This window comes from Sciurus vulgaris, assembly GCF_902686455.1.
Source record: "Sciurus vulgaris genome assembly, chromosome: X".
Lineage (NCBI taxonomy): Eukaryota > Metazoa > Chordata > Mammalia > Rodentia > Sciuridae > Sciurus > Sciurus vulgaris.
Window position 1 is genome coordinate 97,786,208 of NC_136471.1, and position 9,218 is coordinate 97,795,425.

General features: G+C 36.5%; 1 pseudogene across 1 annotated transcript; it reads right to left on the bottom strand.

The window, feature by feature from the left end:
• Window positions 1-291: 291 nt before the first annotated feature.
• On the bottom strand, window positions 292-1,140 carry LOC306651035 (mitochondrial fission factor-like; annotated as a pseudogene). Its single transcript has 2 exons — window positions 727-1,140; window positions 292-616 (listed from the first exon to the last, which is right to left on the bottom strand). The product of its transcript is annotated as a mitochondrial fission factor-like (transcript).
• Window positions 1,141-9,218: the final 8,078 nt, after the last annotated feature.

The window sequence follows — 9,218 nt, forward strand, 5'->3', positions numbered from 1 at the left end:
GGATAAAAATGAAAAGAAAAAGAAAAGAAATTCATTCCTTTTTAAAGAAAAGACTGAGGCCTATTATAAAAAATACAAAACGAAAATTTTATGTATTTCTAGAGAAAGGATTAAAAGTGGATACAGCTGAGTAACAAGAATATATGGTCCTTTCTCACGACTTTCTGGGAGAAATGCATTATTAGGGCATAGACTATAAAATGGCTACAAAGCAAAGACAGAAACAAAAAAAGTTTGCAAACTCTGTATTTCTAGCTGTCAAGACATTATTTTTGAGAGCTGAGGTCACCTCTAACGACGAAACCAAAGCCAGCTGTTAAGCAGCCAGAATGCTACAGTAATTGAATACATGACCATTTCTCTTTTGGCACGTTCTTTGTTCTCCTCTTCTAGAAGTTGCAGTCGTCTATTTAGTTTGATTATCTGTCGTCTTAATGAAACTGCATCTACAGTAGTCATGTCATCTGGTGTTCCTTCAATTGCTGTGTCTATATTTGAAATGTCATTCCTGATGTTGACATAAGGAGGATTAGAAGTGGCAGCAGGAGACCCACCACCCAACATGGGTCTGCGACTTTGATCTAGCACATCGAAGATATGGTTGTAAGTCCTATGACTAGAAGACTGGATAAGTGAAAAAATGCCAGGAGCAGAACCAAGATTAGCTGTATCTTCAGGTAGCATCTGGACAGGACAGATGGGAGCCTGTTATGCTGATGGTGTCACAGTGGAATGATTTCTAACTGTTCATTTCTATGAACAGCATATTCAGTCATAGAGGGCTCTCCTTTTAGTTCACTAACTGCATGGACGTCTTCATTTTGAGGAGTTAGAGGTCTTTCTAAATCCAGAAATCTAGTGATCTTTCACTTAACATAACATGAGGTGTAGTTGTAGTGCCAGAGGTTTAAAGGTAGTTGACTGAACAAGGTCAGGATCTGCTGGTCTTGAAAACGGAATGTCCTCATGGTTTCCTGCCATGACAACGTTCTCTGGAACACTAGTATTTGGAACTCCTTGGAATTCTTGTTCCAGGTCAGCCTTTGATAGTGTTACCTTTAATTTTTCTAAGACCCTCATTTGCTGACTAATAACCTTGGTGTTTTCCATTTTGTACTGAATTTGACTAATTTCAGCCATCTTGGCAGCAGTGAAAGAAGAAAAGGCTGCCCTGCTTACCAAATGTCTTCCGGCTACTGTTTGCTATTTGCCACTATCAGCTCTTGTACTTCCTATTAAATTCTTTAATTTGCTTCAGGTTGCATGTGTTGGATTTGGAGACATTTTGTGCCCCTAGGGTCCCTAGTGAGGGCTTCTAGGATGGGGCTGGGTATTCTCAAAGGTTACTGGTTGAGCATAGAAAGGTGCTGGGGCAAAGTACCTGCCCAGTTGGCCTGCAGCAAGGTAGGAGCTTGCTGAAAAACCTAAGTGAAAACAAGAACACATATATTGCACACATATTGGATAAACTGCTGAAATGTCAGGAATTAATTTAATTTGCATTGGTGATCATGAAATATTAGGTGACTTGATCTTCTTAAATCTGACACAAGGAGAATTACATTCAGTTCCTTTAGATCCTTTGCATTTTCATATAAATTTTAGAACCAGCCTTTTTATTTCTATAAAACAACCTAGTGAAGTTTTGATTGAGATTACATAGAATCTATGAATATTTGGATGCCATCCTTCTCTCCCACTTTACTCACTATGACTACTCTTTCTGTACTGCATAAATTTTTGTTTCCCCTGGAATAATTTTCTTCTTCTTTTTTCTGCTTGGTTTTCTATGTACCTACAAATATTTCACGCCCACAATTCTTTTCCATCTCTCATGAATATCTCATTTGAATACATTAGATAATCTTCCTTTTATTTTCAGAGAAATCTCTCCCATGATTTCTGATCTGTTTAAATATGGACAACTTGCTCCATAGACCTATTGAACACCATCATCCTAGAAACTCCCTCCATCACCGTCTTAGGTTTTATTTTGCCTTCTTCTTGATTTGATTTTCCTATTTTGTTATGTTTTCTTTTTTCTTGATTCACTATCTTTTTTGGTGACCATATCATTCAAACATTTCCCAAGAGCACACAGGAGGTAAGATTTTACATTATATGTATCTTTATTTTGCCCTGATACTTAATTCATAGTGTCCCTGGATGCTGAATTCTAGGTTGGAAATTATTTTTCCTTTAATGTCATTGTTCCATTGTTTTGAAAATATTACCTGGGAAAATAAAATATCACAATAATCCATAGTTCTTTATATAAAAATCTGTTGGTTCTTGATGTTGTTTTTTTCCACCTCTTTCTGAAAAGATTTTTTTCTTTGTTCCAAGTGATTTAAAATTTTGCCTTGGTATGAATCGTTTTTCTTCCTTTGTGATGAGAACTTTCAAACTAGAGATTTCAGTTTTTCAATTTTGAGAAAAGTTCTGGAATTATTTTGTTGATGATGTCTTTCCTTCTGGTTTCCCCCACTCTGTGTTTGGAGAACATAGGAATGGGAGAGTGGGACAGCAGTTGCTCTTTCCCATAAATCTTAATGACCTATTTATCTCTTAAATTATTTGTATTTCCCTACAACTTTAAGAAAACCAAACTGCAAATAAGAAAACAACTAAGACTTTTTAAAAAGGAACAATTTGTATAACTTAAGACTTCATCAGAATATCTCAACATATGATTTAACATACTTCAGCTTCTTTCTACAAAATTAACATCATTCAGATTTGGTTCTCTGAATTGACCCTTTTCTTTTTGTCTTCTTTTCTGTTTTATGAGATATTTTCTCAGTGTCTATTAAATTTTGATTTTCTTTCCTTTGACTCTTCAACTCTGTGTATTCTGAATGTTCTTTTCCTATACCATCTTGTTCTTGATTCACAGATACAATATCTTATTTCTCTGAGGACTTTAAAATTTTTTCTTCCTCTGGAAAGTCTATTTCTGGCTTTTTTTTTTTTTTTCTTGTTTCGTTGTTTTGTTTACTTTATTTCATGTCACTCCTGTTTGATGACCCTTGTCCATCTGAATACATTATGCAGCTTCGTGTGCATGAGTCGGGTTTTTCAACCATGGGAGGTGCTATAATGTAATTGACTTGATCTATTTTATTAGGAAATATCCAGTCTCCTTTTTCTCCCTTGAACTGATCTGATTCTCAAGAGCAGACCTTTACACTTTCTTGTGAGCTTTTGGGAAGCTGAGTAGAGCATGAAAACTGTGTCAACAATTAATGTGTAAAATTTCCCTTATTCTCTTTTTAAAAAAAAAATTTAGTTGTAGATGGACACAATACCCTTATTTATTTATTTACATGTGGTGCTGAGGATCGAACCCAGGGCCTCACATGTGCTAGGTAAGTGCTCTATCACTGAGCCACACACCCCAGCCCTCCTTTATTCTCTTTATGTTCATTATGTAACTCTGCCATCAGCTATACTTGTTGCCACCCAGTTAAGAAACATATCCTTTTTGTTCCCCACAATGATTAAACCTTCAGTATTTTTGCTAGGTAGGATCAGCCTCTTGATTAGAGTGGAGGAGTTATTTCAAAATGCAACTTCTTTTTAAAAAGATTTTCAATGAAACCTCCTGTTTTTAACCATACCTAAACCATCATTTTTATAGCTGCCACAAATTCCTCAACCCCAGGGAATTTCTTTTTCTTTTCTTTTCCCTTCCTTCCTTCCTTCCTTCCTTCCTTCCTTCCTTCCTTCCTTCCTTCCTTCCTTCCTTCCCTTTCTTTTCTTTTCTTTTCTTTTCTTTTCTTTTCTTTATTTTTCTTCCTTCCTTCCTTCCTTCCCTTTCTTTTCTTTTCCCTTCCTTCCTTCCTTCCTTCCTTCCTTCCTTCCTTCCTTCCTTCCTTCCTTCCTTCCTTCCTTCCTTCCTTCCTTCCTTCCTTCCTTCCTTCCTTCCTTCCTTCCTTCCTTCCTTCCTTCCTTCCTTCCTTCCTTCCTTCCTTCCTTCCTTCCTTCCTTCCTTCCTTCCTTCCTTCCTTCCTTCCTTCCTTCCTTGGACTAAACTCAGGGGCGCTTAACAACTGAGCCACATGCTCACCCTTTTTTATTTGTAAATTTTGAAACAGTCTCACTATGTTGCTTGAGGCCTTGCTAAGTTACTGAGGCTGGCCTCAAACTTGCAATCCTCCTGCTTCAGCCTCCCAAGTCACTGGGATTACAGGTGTGCACCACCACACCCAGCCTCTAAGGACTTTCTGAGGTGCAAACTGGGTCGTTTCTTAGCTTTTCTGATGCCAGCTTTAGGTTCAGTAGAGTTGAGCCTCTTAAGTCAGTTACCAACTATCCATCTGTTTTCTACTTCCATAATTTTATTATTGTTGTTTTCTCTCTCTTCCCTTTGTTCTTGTGACTCCTTGGAAGAAGTAAATGTATGTGTTCGGGTCTTCATTATCTAGAACAGAGCCTTCTCTTTAACTTAAGTTTATTATAATATTTATGTGTTTTTGATACATTTATTTCCTCCCATAGCTTCTACTCTCTTGCACCTCAATTTAACCATATGTTCAAATGTTAAACTTCATTCATAATGCCCACATAATGTTCTGAATGACAGTTATCAATTTCAGTGCAACTGTAGGAAGAATGCATATGTGGGTGAGGGTGTGTACCTGCATAAGTGTGCACAAACACACACACACACACACACACATGCACACACTAGATTGAACGCCTACTTTATTTAGGCAAGAACATAAAAATTTCTCGGAGAAAGAAGACTACTTTTCCACCCATTGCCCCAGCATCTCTTCAAAGCTGCCAATGTCATGAAATGCAAGATTGGGTTTTGTTTTATCTTGTTTTGATCTGAGAAGTTCATTTTTCGGTCCCTTTTATGTTTTATTTGATTTTTTGAATTTTGAGACAGGTCTCATTATAAGTTGCCCAGGCTGGTTTCAAACTTGCAATTCTTCTGCCTTAGCCTCCCAGGTCACTGGGATTCCAGGTATGTGCCACTGTGCCTGAGAAATCCATTTGATAACTATGCCACAGTACCACTGGGGAGACATTTACACAAATAATGTATCACCTTAGAAGGAAATATTTAGAGACATCTTGCAACATTACAGACAAGCTTGATAGACAAGTGATGAGCTGAGCTCAGCATCATCAAGGTCTCATGTGTATGGAAAGGATAAAACAGAGCAAGGGCACAGGTGACCTTGAACATTCTCTGTACCCATTTTTCAATGATCTGGAAAGCTTATCTTCCTGTTAGTCTGTCCATAAGCTTTAATGTAATACCTTTTTGCTGGGACAGCTCTAATTCTGTTTGTTCAAAAGATCATCTAACATTACATTTTAAAACTCTTTTCCAAATGTGTGACTTTAGTATTGGTGGAATATGATAATGTTGATGTTCAAATGAATTTTATTTTAGAAGCCATTTGTTGTTCTATAGCCATTAATATTGCTAGTGTTGTCACACTTTTTTTAGTCCTGTGCAATTATTGACCCATGTAACTAATATAGGAACATGCAATTTTAAAGAGTTTGTTCTTTGAATTCGCATACTGCCAAATGGTTTTTTTTCAAGGAATATATTTTGGCTTTATGAAATGATGCATGGTAGGACTCTATTTAGTCTGGATTTGTTCAGTTATGAGAAATTCAACTAATTTTATAAAATGCTCAAGATCTTCATGTGAACTTATGAACAGTGCTTCAAGGACAATCATGATGTGTGCAGAGAATGCTTTTAACACCCAAATGGAAAACATAAGTGAGTTCAAAAAGATTCAAAATTAGAAACAATGTGAGAGTGTGTTATTAAGGTATAAATAGCTAAATAATTCATATCCACTCAGAAAATGAAGCATAATAAATGCGACCTAAAGATTAAGCTGAATGTTCTCCATTTAAAAAAAATTGTAACTTCAAATTGCTACTTAAATAAAAACTTTCATGCCCCTTTGGTATACAGATGATAAACCCAGAAAATTTTGCCCCAAAAGAGTTTGGTGAGCCATACCCTTATATTTTTGTTGTTGTTGTTGTTTGTTTGGGTTTTTTTCCATACTGGGGATTGATTCCAGGGGTGACTTACCACGGAGCTACATCCCCAACATTTTTATTTTTATTTTGAGACATGGTCTCACTAGGTTGCTGAGGTTGGCCTTGAACTTGGGATTCTCCTGCCTCGGCCTCCTACATCACTGGGATTATAGGCATGTGCCACCATGACAGTCTCATAGCCATTATGAAAGGATTTTGCCCATGAGCCAAGAAATGCTGAGCTCACATGCCCCAAACTTTATCCCTTGCCCTGAAATTCCTTTTAGCAAGTTTATGTACCTTGCATGCTTAGAAGTTGAATCAAAGTTAAATAATCAGCAATATTATGAGTTTTTGAGGTGTTTAGTCCTTTTGGCAAATTGGATTTTTCTCATTTGAACTCTTAGCTCAGATGGAAGTAGTTTGGTGTAATTCTCTGCTCTCATATTAAGGAATAAGCAAAGTTCATTCCCATGTTATTCTTTCCTACTGGATGGCTGTTGCTAAGTTAATATTTTTTCTTTAACAACTATTAATATATGTTTTAGGAGTCTGATTCAGAAATGTGAAAAAAAAAAAAAAAAAAAAACAACTCTCAAGGCCATGTTTTTTCAAACACTTTAAAGAGAACAATCCCAGACTCAAATTTTAAGGTGACAGTTTTGAACAAACTGTACAAACTACATTTTTCTGCTGCTTTGTAGGATTTCTTGTAACTTCTTATGCCTGTTATGTGGCATACATGGCCTCTTGTCAAAGTTACCATCCAGGTTTGTCCTTGATCTTTTGTAGAAATGCCCCCCTCTTTAATGACTGAATCCACACATAACCTGTGATTCATAAGTATTCACATTTTAATTACTTACAAGACTAAACACAGAACTAAAGAAAAAAATTTAACCTGTAACATAGATATTTCAGTTGATGGTGTGCATTTCTAAAATTGTATAACACATTTAGAAAAAGACTTGAATAAAAAGGCAAAAGTGAGTGTTTTTTAAAATCCAAATCCTGATGCTGTTTGCTGGAAGATTTATCTCTTAAAAAATATTCTTCTCCAGGAATTTCACAATCAATTTGTGTTCTGTTCTGCATTGTGCATGTTAGGATATGTTTAATGTCTTTGGGCTTCTTTTCAGTATTCCAAGGACCCAGTTTTGTTAGTTTCTCTGTTTATTTTAAGGTCCCATTTCCAAAACAACTTCATAACTGGGAGGAAGCAAAATAGAAAATTAAGCCTAGAGCAGAATATATAGTCATTTTTAAACATTTTTTTCCTTCTTCAGTTCTTATTGGTTCAGGAATGACAGCAATTTACAGATAGAGATCATCACCCTCATTTTACAGGGCAGGACACTGATTTGTAGCTAGTAAGCCAAGATGAATGTCTACTTTTGGCAAACCAACAGCACATATGTATCAAACTAATAAGGCTATATACCTCATTTTGAATTATTTGTTGCCTTACAATAAATGTGAAGAACAGAAAAAAATGTGTATGCACTTGACCCTCCAAATCCATGGGTTCTGCATCTGTGGATTCAACCAACCACATGTTGAAAATATGCAAAAAATATTGCATCTGTACTGAACGTGTACAGTCTCATCATTCTGTAGACAATAGAGTATAACAATTATTTATGCAGTACTTATATTTTATTAGGTATTATAATTTAGATAAAAAATGTAAAGTATACAGGATGATGTGCATAGGTCCTATGCAAGTTCATGTCTATATACCATTTTATATAAGGGACTTAAGCATCCACTGATTTTGGTATTCACAGGGGTCCTGGAAATAATTCTCTCCCCCAGCTCAAATACTGATTGATGATATATTCACATTTCAGAGGAGGATATTATTACTCTTTGTATTCTGCACATTGTCTATAATCTTAAGAGTAAACACAAAATGGATATAAGTCTTGAATGCTACCCAAATTTTATTAAGAACCATCTTTGAGAATTCAAATTTGCAGATATTTATTAATGCAAGAAACAGTGCCAGGTGCTAAGGAAGTATTGAATTTCCGTTAACAAACAATCCCCAAATCTCAGAAACTAAACACTTAAGTCACAGTCCAGTGTAGTCAGCAGGATGTGGGTGATCCAGGCTTTATCCAGTCTTTGGTTCCATGTGACAGACTAGCTGGATTCTCACCAAACCCAGCCAGTGATGAAGATGGCAGAGGAAATTAGTCACAGCAAGTTATACACATTGATGTACTGGAGTTGGTTTGTACAGGCTCACAAGTCAATGGTTAGTTAGCATCTTTTCTCAACTTCAATTTCAGAGACATCATTTTGGTAGTTTGAAATACCACAGAAATCAACAAACACTGTAAATCGGGGTTTTGTGTTTTGTTTCATGTGGTGTTCAATATTTAGGTGCACATAACTGGTTCTATGGGATGCTGTTTCGTCCAAGCCCAGTGCCTCAGTGTCTTTTTTAAAATAATTTTTCATTTGTCAATGGACCTTTATTTTATTTACTTATATGCGGTGATGAGAATTGAACCCAGTACCTCACACATGCTAGGCAAGCACTCTACTACTCAGCCACAATCCTAGCCCCTCTCAGTGTCTTGATACAATAAATTCTAATATTCCCTTATAGCAAAGTACAATATCATCTGTGAGGGAAGCTCTGCTTCAGCCATTAATTCAGGGATCAAACTCCTTTCATTATGGGTTCCACTATATTCACATGGCTTCATAGTCACCTTGGGTCGGCCACTCACAGACAGGGGGTGGGTGGAGAGAATGCAGAGAAATCCCACACCTCTTAATTGCTCAACCGAAAAGTGAAACATCACTTCACATTTCCAGAAATGAGACTAATTACAAGGCCCCACCTAGATGAAAGAGAGACAGCAAATATTTGACAGTGAAGTGGTAGCAGAGGAAGTAATACCTTAAAGGGATGGAAGAACTGAGCACTTTCTTTTGTGGGGCTGAGGAACCCAGGACCTTGCACATATTAAGTAAGTGCTGGACCACTGAACTACATTCCCACCCCTTGAGCAGGTTTTTTTTTTTTTTTTTTTTTTTTTCTGGATTCAGAAAGTACTCATGTTGAATAAGCCCTGCTCCTGGTATGTAAATTTGATGATTCCATTGATCATACAAGTCATAAATCAGCCCATATTCAAGAGGGGAAAGAAATATTACCTCTTGATAGGAGAAGGAGGAAA